Raw genomic sequence first — 14,523 nt, 5'->3', positions numbered from 1 at the left:
GGCAGCACCTTCACCTTCTGAATCCATACTTAGGACTGCAATACCGTTATTTAGATGAAAAGTACTCCTTAAGTTTATTCCTGGCAATCAATTCCCAATGCTGTTATGCATTATATTGAAGTCCTATAATTGTCAGCGTATCTGTTGTCAACTTGTTAAAAATGGGTCCCAAGTTCACTTCTTTCTAATCGTCTTCATGGTCTCAATTATTCCTCTCCGATAAATACCATCAACTCTCCTAATTCATTTATTTTGCATCATTTAAGCCTGTACGCGATTGCAACAATTTGGGACTCAACATTTCCTTAATGTATCTTAAAATTAAGCTATTGTCCTACTGCACAGACTATCACTGTGTGAATTGATGCAATGATCAGTAAATGATTGCTTCCTTCAAGTATTCATCGCTTGATAGGTTGCTGGACAGATAATTGCATACGTCTCTGTGCGAGCCAGGAGGAAGCCAGAGGCATAGACGGTGAGCACTGTGGGGGGGGGGCACCATGACTATCCATAGGTCATCTCTTTGCTGGACTTTGTCTGCATCAAAGAAGGTGGTACCTCTTCGCTGAACAAGGTAGGTGTGACCAGTACACCTCTGGCAACATCTGATATACATGTGCACAGTTGTCCCTGTTAGGAGGAGAAAATGGAGAAATATGGGGCGGAATTCTCCATTTCAGAGACTAAGTGCTGATGCTGGGACAGGACTTCAACAACAGCAAAATTAGTGTTGGCCCCGGAACAATTTATCAACTGTTAGTAGGCTATGATTTGGAGATGCCGGGTTGGACTGGGGTGGGCACAGTAAGAAGTCTTGCAACACCGGGTTACAGTACAACAGATTTGTTTCGAATCAATAGCTTTCGGAGCGCTGCTCCTTCATCACTCACCTGAGGAAGGAGCTGCGCTTCGAAAGTTTGTGATTCGAAAAACAAACCTTTTGGACTTTAATCTGTTGTTCATAGGCTAGCACAGGTGCCACGTGAAACACGGGCAATTCTCATGAAAATTGGGTGTATCATCTGCAAGATTCACTGCAGTAACTCACCAAGGTTCCTGAGACAGAACATACTAAACTCACGACCACTACCATCGCGAAGGACAAGAGCAGCAGGTACCTGGAAACCCCACCACCTGGAGGTTCCCTCCAAGTCACGCACCACCCTGACTTGGAAATACATCACCACTCCTTCACTGTCGCTGGGGAAACATCCTGAAACTCCCTCCCTAACAGCACAGTGGGTGTACCTACACCTCAGGGGCTGCAGCGGTTCAAGAGGGTAACTCGCCACCACCTTCGGAAGGGCAACTAGGGATGGCCAATAAATGCTGGCCTAACCAGCGATGTCCACATCCCCTAAATTAATTTTTAAAAAACAGCCACCTTACACCGGGCCAGGACGCAGGTGGAAGACACTGTGAGCCTCACCGCCAGGACTAGACAGCAGTGCAGGAAGAAGCTGCTCAAACTCCTCAGGGCAGTCAGGCTAAGTAGGCAGCACTGTGCCCGTGGTACCAACCCCCGAACCACACACACACGTAACCCCCCACCCACCCTGCCTGGAATGCGACCGAACACCACCCGCCCGCCGGCAGTGTGCGCGCTTCTCATCCTACACCACATGCCAGCACCCATACTGGCTGCCATGGCTGGGTGCCCTGGCCACGAAGGCCACCAGCTACCCATGCATCCAACTGCCCCGCCCCCAGGAAAAGGTGGCATATAACCACCAGGAGAAAGAACAGACCGGAGGGGGACTGCCGGATCTGCGGAGCATTGGACCTGGTTGGTGGGCCCGGAGCAAGGGCAGTTGCTGAGGAAGAGGTTGGCATCGGGCGAACAAATGAGATCCCACTGAGTTGCAGTTCCCCATGGCATGTGTGGCACGACCCCCTCACCACGCCCACCACCCCCAAACCACCACCCACAACCCCCACACCTCCCCACCATCCCCTCACCACCAAACACCATCCCTCCACACCCACACATTCACACATCCCCGCCCACCATGCCCACACCACCACCCTCACACAACCACCCACCACTCCCATGTAGTGATACCATGATTGGGTTGTAATTCATCGACTGACCACTAGGAGTCTCAATAGTATATAAGTGAATGTTAGAGTCAGGTGACCTCAGACTGACGAGGGAGCTGAGCGAGAGATAGTGGTTTGTGCATGTTCATACTGTTATTTATCTGTTGTTTTGTATATGGTTGACCCACAGTTAATGTTAATAAATGATTTATAGCTTTAGCTACAAGTGTTCTTGTATCATAAATCAGGCCATCTGACAAGAACATTACACCCCACACCCCCCACCAACACCCCCACCACCCATCCCAACCCACCCCCTCCCCCCACCCCCCCACATCACCACCCACACTCCCACACTCCCACCCACCACCCACCACCCCAATGCGTGATCCAATCATGCTTCATAGGAACACCTGCCGATGAGGCGGGCCCTTCTGGTGTCCCCCAACCCCAAGCGGATAACAGCGAGGAAGAGGCAACAGACAGTGCCGCGAGGCCTCGAACTGCAGCCTGAGACACCCTGGAGCACAGTCCGGGGATGACACTGACATCCCATCACAGCTGTCTCCAACACCCTCCACCATCCCCGTGACACTCACCTCGGTTGGGCACTTTAGTGAAGAGGCTCCTGGGGCACTATTTAGTGCGCACCACACATGTATCGTAGAATCAGAGAATCTACAATGCAGAAGGAGGCCATTTGGCGCATCGAGTCCCTTGGAAAGGGCATCCCAATTAAGCCCACACCTCCAACCTATCCCCATAACCCAGTAACCCCACCTAACCTTTTTTTGGATACTCAGGGCAATTTATCATGGCCAATCCACCTAACCTGCACATCTTTGAACAGTGGGAGGAAATCGGAGCACCCGGAGGAAACCCACGAAGAGAACGTGCAGACTCCGCACAGAGTGACTCAAGCCGGGAATCGAATCTGGGACCCTGGAGCTGAGAAGCAACTGTGCTAACCACTGTGCTACTGTGCTGCACATAGAGGGAGGAATCCCGAAGGGGCGGGTGGTTGGAGGGCGACCGGACCACAGGGCCTAGTTGCCATCTGGACGGGTTTCTGGCTTCTGGAAAGGGCGGTCCCATCTATAGTGCAGGTGCAGGCACAGAACCAGGGACTACATGAGGGGGTGACAGCAACCATCCAGCACCTGCAGGTGCAGTTGGAGGAGCCTGCAAGGGCAGGAGGTGCTGACCATGTGTGCCACCCAGGCCAATACCGCACAGGTGGCATCTGTGTTGGGTGCCTTGGGGGCAAAGGTTTCGGCCATGGGTCAGGATGCCCAAAGCCTGGGCATTCTGTGCAGGCTTTGGCCGAGGCACAGGACAAAGAACAAAGAACAAAGAACAAAGAAATGTACAGCACAGGAACAGGCCCTTCGGCCCTCCAAGCCCGTGCCGACCATACTGCCCGACTAAACTACAATCTTCTACACTTCCTGGGTCCGTATCCTTCTATTCCCATCCTATTCATATATTTGTCAAGATGCCCCTTAAATGTCCCTATCGTCCCTGCCTCCACTACCTCCTCCGGTAGTGAGTTCCAGGCACCCACTACCCTCTGCGTAAAAAACTTGCCTCGTACATCTACTCTAAACTTTGCCCCTCTCACCTTAAACCTATGCCCCCTAGTAATTGACCCCTCTACCCTGGGGAAAAGCCTCTGACTATCCACTCTGTCTATGCCCCTCATAATTTTGTATACCTCTATCAGGTCGCCCCTCAACCTCCTTCGTTCCAGTGAGAACAAACCGAGTTTATTCAATCGCTCCTCATAGCTTATGCCCTCCATACCAGGCAACATTCTGGTAAATCTCTTCTGCACCCTCTCTAAAGCCTCCACATCCTTCTGGTAGTGTGGCGACCAGAATTGAACACTATACTCCAAGTGTGGCCTAACTAAGGTTCTATACAGCTGCAACATGACTTGCCAATTCTTATACTCAATGCCCCGGCCAATGAAGGCAAGCATGCCGTATGCCTTCTTGACTACCTTCTCCACCTGTGTAGCCCCTTTCAGTGATCTGTGGACCTGTACTCCTAGATCTCTTTGACTTTCAATACTCTTGAAGGTTCTACCATTCACTGTATATTCCCTACCTGCATTAGCCCTTCCAAAATGCATTACCTCACATTTGTCCAGGTTAAACTCCATCTGCCATCTCTCCGCCCAAGTCTCCAGACAATCTAAATCCTGCTGTATCCTCAGACAGTCCTCATCGCTATCCGCAATTCCACCAACCTTTGTGTCGTCTGCAAACTTACTAATCAATAAGTTGTCTCCAACACCCTCCACCATCCCCGTGACACTCACCTCGGTTGGGCACTTTAGTGAAGAGGCTCCTGGGGCACTATTTACAGGGCTGCCCTCTCACAGGCAGCTGTGTACCAGGGCCACCTGGACATTACAGTGGCACTCCAGAGTTTGGCCAGTCACAGTGGGTCATGGCTGAGGGCGTTGGTGGCATTTTCCGGCCGCTGGCTTAACTGGGCCAGTCACAGAGGGTGGTGGCACGGCCACTGGCTGGTGTGGCACAGTCGAATCGAACCTGGGACCCTGGTGCTGTGAAGCCGTAGTGTTAACCACTATGCTACCGTGCTGCCCTGCAACCTACGTTGACCCGATGGCACACATATGCCAAAGGCTAAGTGTTCCTCTTGGCTGTTCTCCCTTTTATGCACCCATCCAATTTCCGGGTTGCCCGAAACAGGCGACTGACTCCATGCTGTGTCTTCATGTATCTGGTACGGCCTTGACCCAGCAAGCAGCCTGTATGCCTCCATCAAAATCTCAAAATGTTCCTCGACAAGATCCCCATGAGCTCTTTAACAAACATTGGCATTCTTTAGTGGATCAGGTGGGTTCTCAGGGCTGCTGGTAAAAACAGCAATGGGAAACCAGTACGCCAGTACTTTCGCCACCCACACACCTCTGTCCCCACTCTGCTGTGACTAATAATTCAGCCCTGGTTTCCTTTCATCCCCAACAATTAGCAGATAGAAAGCATAATCTGATTCAAAGGTGTCAAACAATTTCAAATCGCACTGCTCCATGAACAAAGGTCATTCTTCCACAAAGGGTTTAATTCTGTACCTGAATGTTATCTATTTATTAAATCATTTAATTCTGAAAACTAAAATTGCAAAAGGAACACATTTAAAATACATCATTCGATGTTAAAGTAACAAGACTGCCTTGAAAAGATAGGCATGAAAACAATAATCTTTAGAATTCATAATTAAATTACAATATTAAACACCGATCAACAGCCTTCAGGTACAATTTTAAAAAGTTTTTGTGACGCCTGGGCCCCTTTTAAGGTGCAATTGGCTGATAGGGTTACATGACGACCCAGAAAACCCATCACATGACCCAGAAAAAGCCCATTGGGACCAGGATGTGGGTTAGAAGGACGCACAGAAGCTTCAAAGCATGCAAAATGGTGGGGCGGCTCATCAGTTAGGGCAGGAAGCTGCAGTCAGTAGTGGTGCCAAAAGTGAAGATGCTACTTTTAAACAGGAAGCAAATGTAGCAGCAAGCAGCAGTCAGAAGATTTAGGAGAGTGAATGCAACACCAAGGATTGAAGCAGAGTGTTACCGATGGGGGGAGAGGGGTAATGACTCCCCAGAAGATTGCAGATGTAAGGAATCAGAATGCTATTCATTCCACAGTAAGGGCACTTGAGGCACTGGTGTAACTGCAAGCCAAGCTTGCTCAGTGCTAAAGACAGTAGCACATCGCAAGTACACAGTTTATAGGATTTCTCTACACATTATTTGAGTGTTCATTCACTGAACTATGTGAAAGCGGGCAAGGTAGCTTCTTTCACAGTGTTTTTGGTTAATGGTAAACCTACTGTAGTAAGCCACTGTTGCACCTAAATTAGGTGATATTTGGTAGGACCTGTACTACAGGTATGACGGTAGTCCTTGCCTGCTGGCTCCGCCCAGTAGGCGGAGTATAAATATGTGTGTCCTCCGTGCAGCAGCCATTTCACCAGCTGCTGTGGGAGGCCACACATCTGAGAGCAATAAAGCCTCAGTTGTATTCAACTCTCGTCTTTGTGCAATTGATCGTGCATCAATTTATTGTTCTAAGATTTTCAGAAGATGGACCTCCGTATCAAGCCAAATCGCTTGGGTCCGCAATCAAGCGACGCCAAAAAGGACTTTCAGCACTGACTAGCTTGTTTCGAGGCGTACATCAACTCGGCGCCAAGCCCTGTTCCGGAGGCTCAGAAAATACAGATACTGTACTCGAGGTTGAGCTCCAACGTCTTTCCGCTGATCCAGGACGCGCCAAACTACCCCGAAGCCATGACGCTACTCAAAGTAAATTACGCCCAGAAGACGAACACGGTCTTCGCCAGGCAAGTACTCGCCACTCGTTCTCAACTCCCTGGTGAGTCCATAGAAGACTTCTGGTGGGTCCTAATCCCACTTGTCCGGGACTGTGACTGTCAGGCCGTTACGGCCACGGAACATTCAAACCTCCTTATGCGGGACGCTTTTTTCCCGGGGATTGGGTCGGACCTCATTCTAGAGGGGGCCACGCTCGATCTCACAGAGACAAAGAAGCTAGCACTCTCTATGATGGTCGCCTCGTGCAATATCCAGGCCTACACCCCCAGCCGCACGGCCCATCTCTCCTATGCATCGTGGACCCCACAGACGGCTGCCCCAGTGAGGGCCTTACCCAGCCAATATGCCTGCGCCACAAGCCAGCCAGCGAACCTCGGGGGTCCCCAATGTTACTTTTGCGGCCAGCAGAAACACCCCCACCAATGCTGCCCAGCCCGCGCTGCCCTTTGTAAGGCTTGCGGTAAGAAGGGGCACTTCGCCACGGTGTGCCAAGCCCGCACAGTCGCCGCTATCGCCCCCACCCCCTCGTTTACGGACAATGGGCGCCACCATCTTCACCTCCCCGGATCACGTGCGGCCAGTGGGTGCCACCATCTTCTCCCCCTCAGACCAAACGTGGCCAGTGGGCGCCGGCATCTTCCCCTCCGCGTAATACGTATGGCCCATGAGCGCCGCCATCTTTTTCAACCCCCGCCACGTGCAGCCCATGGGCGCCGCCATTTTGTCCTCACCGAGATCTTCAGGCGCTGCCATCTTGTCTCCCCAACAGCACATGTGCACCACCAGCGTTCCAGAACCCGTGCCCCCCCGGGCACCCCATCATCCGACACCAGCGACGACCAACCACGACTCGCCTCAGTGACCATCGACCAGTCTCGTCCGGCGTTAAAATCGATGGAGACGTGATCTCTTGCCTGCTGGACTCCGGGAGCACCGAAAGCTTCATCCACCCGGATACGGTAAGGCGCTGCTCCCTCACGGTACACCCCGCCAATCAAAGAATCGCCCTGGCCTCCGGATCCCATTCCGTGGCGATCCGGGGGTACTGGACGGTCACACTCACGGTCCAGGGCATAGAATTCACCGGCTTCCGCCTCTATGTCCTCCCTAATCTCTGTGCTGCCCTACTGCTCGGCCTGGACTTCCAGAGTAACCTAGAGAGCCTAACCCTGAAATTCGGCGGGCCCCTACCACCCCTTACTATGTGCAGCCTCGCGACCCTAAAGGTCGATCCACCTTCCCTCTTTGCAAATCTAACCCCAGATTGCAAACCCGTCGCCACCCAGAGCAGACGGTACAGCACCCGGGACAGAACCTTCACCAGGTCCGAGGTCCAGCGGCTGCTTCAGGAAGGCATCATCGAGGCCAGCAACAGCCCCTGGAGAGCCCAAGTGGTAGTAGTTAAAACTGAGGAGAAACACCAAATGGTCGTGGACTACAGCCATACCATCAATCGGTACATGCAGCTGAACGCGTACCCTCTCCCACGCATATCTGATATGGTCAATCAGATTGCACAGTACCGGGTCTTCTCAACGGTAGACCTCAAATCTGCCTACCACTAGCTCCCATCTGTAAAGCGGACCGACCATACACTGCCTTCGAGGCAGACGGTCGCCTCTATCACTTCCTCAGGGTTCCTTTCGGCATCACCAATGGGGTCTCGGTCTTCCAAAGAGAGATGGACCGAATGGTCGACCGGTACGGTTTGCGGGCCACCTTTCCGTACCTAGACAATGTCACCATCTGCGGCCATGATCAGCAGGACCACGATGCCAACCTTGCCAAATTTCTCCACACTGCCACTCTCCTAAACCTCACCTACAACAAGAAGTGCACCAACCACTTAGCCATCCTCGGCTATGTGGTCTAGAACGGAGTTCTGGGGCCCGATCCCGACCGCATGTGCCCCCTCATGGAGCTCCCCCTCCCCCACTGCCCCAAGGCCCTCAAACACTGCCTGGGGTTCTTTTCATACTACGCCCAGTGGGTCCCAATCTATGCGGACAAGGCCCGCCCACTCATACAGTCCACCCATTTTCCCCTGATGCCGAGGCTCAACAGGCCTTCGCCCGTATCAGAGCCGATATCGCCAATGCCGGGATGCACGCAGTAGACGAGACGCTGCCCTTTCAAGTGTAGAGCTCTCCATCTACAATTACGAGATTTTGTATCGCCCCGGCAAGCTCAAGGAGGTACATGTGCCAGCGCACAAGTAGACCGACACCGGGCCCTGCACAACAGCCTTTGTCACCCGGGAGTCACACGGTTGTACCATTTTCTAAAGGCCCGCAATCTGCCCTACTCCGTCGAGGAAGTACGGACAATCACCAGGGACTGCCAGGTCTGTGCGGAGTGCAAGCCACACTTCTACCAGCCGGACCATGTGCGCCTGGTGAAGGCCTCCCGCCCCTTTGAGTGCCTCAGCGTGGATTTCAAAGAGCCCCTCCCCTCCACCGACCGTAACACGTATTTTCTCAGTGTGGTCGATGAGTACTCCAGATTCCCCTTCGCCATCCCATGCCCCGACATGATGTCTGCCACCGTCATCAAAGCCTTCAACACAATCTTCGCTCTGTTCGGTTTCCCCGCCTACATCCACAGTGACAGGGGATCCTCATTCATGAGTGATGAGCTGCGTCAGTTCCTGCTCAGCAGGGGTATCTCCTCCAGCAGGACGACAAGCTATAACCCCCAGGGAAACGGGCAGGGAGAGAGGGAGAACGGGACGGTATGGAGGGCCGTCCAACTGGCCCTACGGCCCAGGAACCTCCCGGCCTCCCGCTGGCAGGAGGTCCTCCCTGATGCACTACACTCCATTCGGTCACTACTGTGCACCGCCATTAACAACACACCCCATGAACGTCTCTTTGCCTTCCCCAGGAAATCCACATCCGGGGTGTTGCTCCCGACTTGGCTCGCAGCTCCAGGACCCGTACTCCTCCGTAAGCACGTCCATATCCACAAGGCGAACCCGTTGGTTGACAGGGTGCAGTTGCTCCATGCGAACCCAGTATGCCTACATGGCGCACCCCGATGGCCGCCAGGATACTGTCTCCCTCAGGGACCTGGCACCAGCAGCACACCCCTCCGGCCCGGCGCCACTCTCCCCCTCCCCCGACGCTCCCAGCAGCAACCCACCCCAGGACCATCCGTCCTCCCTCGGCCCACGCCCAAGGATGAAGAGGATTTCGGCACGCTACCGGAGTCACCGAAGACCAGACCAGCATCGGCATCACCGCCACCACCACTGCGTCGCTCCCAGCGGCACATCAAGGCCCCGGACCTGTTGAATCTCTAACTGATCCACTGGACTTGAAAAGACATTTTTTTTCTCACAAAAATTGTACATGTAAAATTCAGTTGTATGTAATTCTCCACCACCCCCGCCGGACTCAATTTTAACAGGGGGTGAATGTGGTAAACCACTGTTGCACCTATATTATGTGATGTATGGTAGGACCTGTACTACAGGTACGATGGTAGTCCCTGCCTGCTGGCTCCGCCCAGTAGGTGGAGCATAAATATGTGTGTCCTCCGTCCTCTGTTCTGTGGGAGGCCACACATCTTAGAGCAATAAAGCCTCAGTTGTATTCAACTCTCGTCTTTGTGCAATTGATTGTGCATCACCTACAGAGATGGAAGTAGACATGGGAGAATCCACTACTGCAATAGGGGAACACAGATGCGGGTACTTGAGAGAAAAGTGGTTCAGCCTTTGGGTTGAAGAAATAAATTGGCAAAGTGGCAACCTATACAGGAGAAGCCATTAAGATCATGGGTACTGCCACCATACCAGTGAGCTATCAGCAGCATTCTGCCCAACTCCCACTATCTGGCTGAGGACCAAGTCTGCTGGGCCGTGACAGGCTGAAAGAAATTCAATTAAATTGGACAGAAAGTTTTCAAATAAAAGAAGGAGGCCTACTAGAATTAAAAAAGAAGCATGATGTGTATTTTGCGATGAGCTAGGGAAAATTAAAGGCCTACAAGTGAAGCTCCAGGTTGACCCAGAGGCAACCCAGGGCTTTTCAGAACCAGACCCATGCCCTGTGCTTTGTTAGAAAACTTGGAGGCAGACTTGAAAAAGTTAGAAGACCGGGAATCAACCAGCCAGTCCAATTTGCAGAAAGGCTAGCTCCTGTAGACCCTGTGATAAAACCAGACAAGTCCGTCAGTTGACAGTGAAGGAGGCTGTCTAGCTAGAAAAGCACCTCATTGCAGAGATAGAAGATTTGTATGCAAAGCTGGCCAGTTTATACGAAGTTAGACAGGAGCCATGCTTCTCAGTCGCTTGAGCTGGATGATGCTCCCCGAAATTATGTTACAAATAACACACACAAGGGTTTGTTTCGGGACACGTGTCTGCCTTTTGGCTTGTGCCATATTTCACAGAACGATGGAAAGTTTGTTGCAAAGATTGCCATTGCCATAGCATACCTGGATGATATATTGGGAATGGGATTGATGGAAGCCGAGCCCCTAGCTAACTTGAAGATTTCAGGAGACTGGAGCTTGCCTCAAGAAGGAGAATGAAGTGACTTACCTGGGTTACCAGGTAGATGCCCCGGTCCCCAAAAACACATCTGAGCTTAAGTTCTTCTGAGGAATGGTGAATTATTATGGCTGTTTTCTGCCACGTTTGTCAACATTGTTGGCCCCATATGCTAAACACGAACCAGCTTTGGTTCTGGAGGACGCCTCAGAGAGGGGATTTAATAAGGTAAAGTTTTTATCTTATTTATTGGTGAACTTCAAACCGTCTAGAAAATTGGTGTTAACTTATGACCCCTTTCCTTATGGCATTGGTCAGTTTTGTCTCATACAATGGATAGTAGGAAATGTCTCCCGAACCCTCTTAGAGCCCGTAAATGCTATTCTCTGACAGAAAAAGAAGGATTGGCTGTCGTGTTTAGAGTAAAGATGTTCTACCAGTATGTGTACGGAAGAAATATTATCATTGTAATGGACCACAAACCACTTTTGGGTCTTTTTAAGGAAGACAGGGCTATTCCATCAATCGCATCAGCAAGGATTTATTGTTGGACATTAATCTTATCAGCATACGAGTATATATTCCAACACCAGCCTGCATAACAGAGAGGACATGCAATTGCACTGAGCCGCCTACCATTGCTTGAGAAGGTAGCCCCCCCTCCCCCCCAGTACCTCAGGAAATTGTGATGATGCAAAACTTCTCGGCTACATTGCCAGTTTCTGCGCAGCAAATCAAATATTTGACCAGCAGAGAACCGCTATTGTCCAAAGTGAGGCATGGAATATTAACAGGAGAGACCAATCAACCAGTATCTGAAGAGATGAAGCTATATTGTATTAGGAAAGATGAATTAATTTGTGATGATAGCATTGTGGAGCAAGAGGAGTTGTCACTATACCAGGAAGGGAGTTGCTCTTGGCTGAATTACACGGTGCCCAACCGGATGTGTCAAAACTGAAGATGCATACCCGGAGTTATGTTTTGTGGCCTGGCACAGATGTCGACATTGAGAGGCTACTGAAGGCCTGTGACAGTCCGTTTGCACTCTTGGAAATGGCCTGGGCAGCCATGTCCATATTGATGATGTGGCCCCATTTTTGGGCAGGATGTTTTTGCTCCTGACAGATTCCCATTCGAAGAGGATGGAAGTGTTTGAAATGAAGTGTACGACGTTGCTTGCCACAGTTGACAAATCGCATCAGTGTTTTACATCCCATTGGTAATCATGTTGGATAATGGCACGGCCTTCGCGAGAGCTGAATTTCACCTCCATGAATGGTAGTAGGCAATCTGCACTGCGCCATCCCCCCAACATCCCAATGGACTGACTGAACAAGAAGTCCAAACCTTCAAATTGTAGCCAAGACCCTGACTGGCAGCCACGAAGCTAAAGACTGTAAGATCATGGGCATGATTGTTTCAGCCCAGGCCGGGCCAAAGAATCACCGGGACGGGCGCGAATCACGCAACGATGCCCCAATGCCGGTCCACTGATGCTGTCCCGCCGGCGCCGTCCACTTGTGCTGTTACCCGGCGGGACCACGGCATGCATGCATCCGGGGGCGGTCTGGTTGGGGAAGGGGGGGGGGGGGGTCCGACCCCAGGGGGGGGGCCTCCTCTGTCGCCTGGCCCGATCGGCGCGCCCCTCGGGCTGGTGGCCTCTTTTGTTCCATGCCGGCCCCTGTAGCCCTCCGCCATGTTGTGTTGGGGCCGGTGGGGAGAACGGCGCCACTGCGCATGGGCGCATTGATGCCGGTCCCACTGCGCATGCGCAGACTCGCGGCACCCATCTGACGCCCGGATCGGCAGCTGGTGCGGCGTGGGTCGCTCCAGTGCCGTGCTGGCCCCCTGTAGAGGTCAGAATCACTACTCCTCAGGGCATGTTGACGCCGCCGCCGTTTACAACGGCGTCAACACTTAGCCTCAGGATCAGAGAATCTCGCCCCATGTGTTGTAAATAAAAGTTAGTTGTTTCGTGCCTAGCTGGTGAACCAAGGTTATGACAGCTTTTTTTGAAAAGATGTGTTGATTAATGCTCCATGTGTACCGTAGAGCTTTCCTCTCCGAATGATGATGGAATCGTCCTGTTTCACACACATGGTATTGTTTTTACACTTGCTCTGACAACCATCACAACTTTAGAAAACACAGCTGTCATTCGGTTTTAAAAAGGTACATCCTGTTATAATTAAAACACTGAAACAGTGAGCATGCCAAAAAATATAGATGAATGAAAAACACAGCCTGAGATTTGCAGGCACTATTAAGAATCACTTGCTCTTCAGTTTCTTGCACTGTTTCCACAGTGCAATGTTCTGCTAGAACAAACAAAGAACAAAGAAATGTACAGCACAGGAACAGGCCCTTCGGCCCTCCAAGCCCGTGCCGACCATGCTGCCCGACTAAACTACAATCTTCTACACTTCCTGGGTCCGTATCCTTCTATTCCCATCCTATTCATGTATTTGTCAAGATGCCCCTTAAATGTCCCTATCGTCCCTGCTTCCACCACCTCCTCCGGTAGCAAGTTCCAGGCACCCACTACCCTCTGCGTAAAAAACTTTCCTCGTACATCTACTCTAAACCTTGCCCCTCTCACCTTAAACCTATGCCCCTAGTAATTGACCCCTCTACCCTGGGGAAAAGCCTCTGACTATCCACTCTGTCTATGCCCCTCATAATTTTGTATACCTCTATCAGGTCTCCCCTCAACCTCCTTCGTTCCAGTGAGAACAAACCGAGTTTATTCAACCGCTCCTCATAGTTAATGCCCTCCATACCAGGCAACATTCTGGTAAATCTCTTCTGCACCCTCTCTAAAGCCTCCACATCCTTCTGGTAGTGTGGCGACCAGAATTGAACACTATACTCCAAGTGTGGCCTAACTAAGGTTCTATACAGCTGCAACATGACTTGCCAATTCTTATACTCAATGCCCCGGCCAATGAAGGCAAGCATGCCGTATGCCTTCTTGACTACCTTCTCCACCTGTGTTGCCCCTTTCAATGACCTGTGGACCTGTACTCCTAGATCTCTTTGACTTTCAATACTCTTGAGGGTTCTACCATTCACTGTATATTCCCTACCTGCATTAGACCTTCCAAAATGCATTACCTCACATTTGTCCGGATTAAACTCCATCTGCCATCTCTCCGCCCAAGTCTCCAGGCAATCTAAATCCTGCTGTATCCTCCGACAGTCCTCATCGCTATCCGCAATTCCACCAACCTTTGTGTCGTCTGCAAACTTACTAATCAGACCAGTTACATTTTCCTCCAAATCATTTATATATACTACAAAGAGCAAAGGTCCCAGCACTGATCCCTGTGGAACACCACTGGTCACAGCCCTCCAATGAGAATAGCATCCCTCCATTGCTACTCTCTGCCTTCTATGGCCTAGCCAGTTCTGTATCCACCTTGCCAGCTCACCCCTGATCCCGTGTGACTTCAGCTTTTGTACTAGTCTACCATGAGGGACCTTGTCAAAGGCCTTACTGAAGTCCATATAGACAACATCCACTGCCCCACCTTCATCAATCATCTTAGTGACCTCCTCGAAAAACTCTATCAAGTTAGTGAGACACGACCTCCCCTTCACAAAACCATGC

At 51.3% G+C, this 14,523-nt stretch overlaps 1 long non-coding RNA gene across 2 annotated transcripts in view; it reads right to left on the bottom strand.

The window, feature by feature from the left end:
• Window positions 1–14,523, bottom strand: part of LOC140430588 (uncharacterized) — a 92,402-nt gene that overhangs the window by 55,351 nt on the left and 22,528 nt on the right. The gene's annotated exons all lie outside the window — the stretch shown is intronic.

This window comes from Scyliorhinus torazame, chromosome 10, assembly GCF_047496885.1.
Source record: "Scyliorhinus torazame isolate Kashiwa2021f chromosome 10, sScyTor2.1, whole genome shotgun sequence".
In the NCBI taxonomy this organism is placed as follows: Eukaryota; Metazoa; Chordata; class Chondrichthyes; order Carcharhiniformes; family Scyliorhinidae; genus Scyliorhinus; species Scyliorhinus torazame.
The sequence above is the reverse complement of the archived record's forward strand: the minus strand, read 5'-3'. Positions and strand labels throughout refer to the sequence as shown.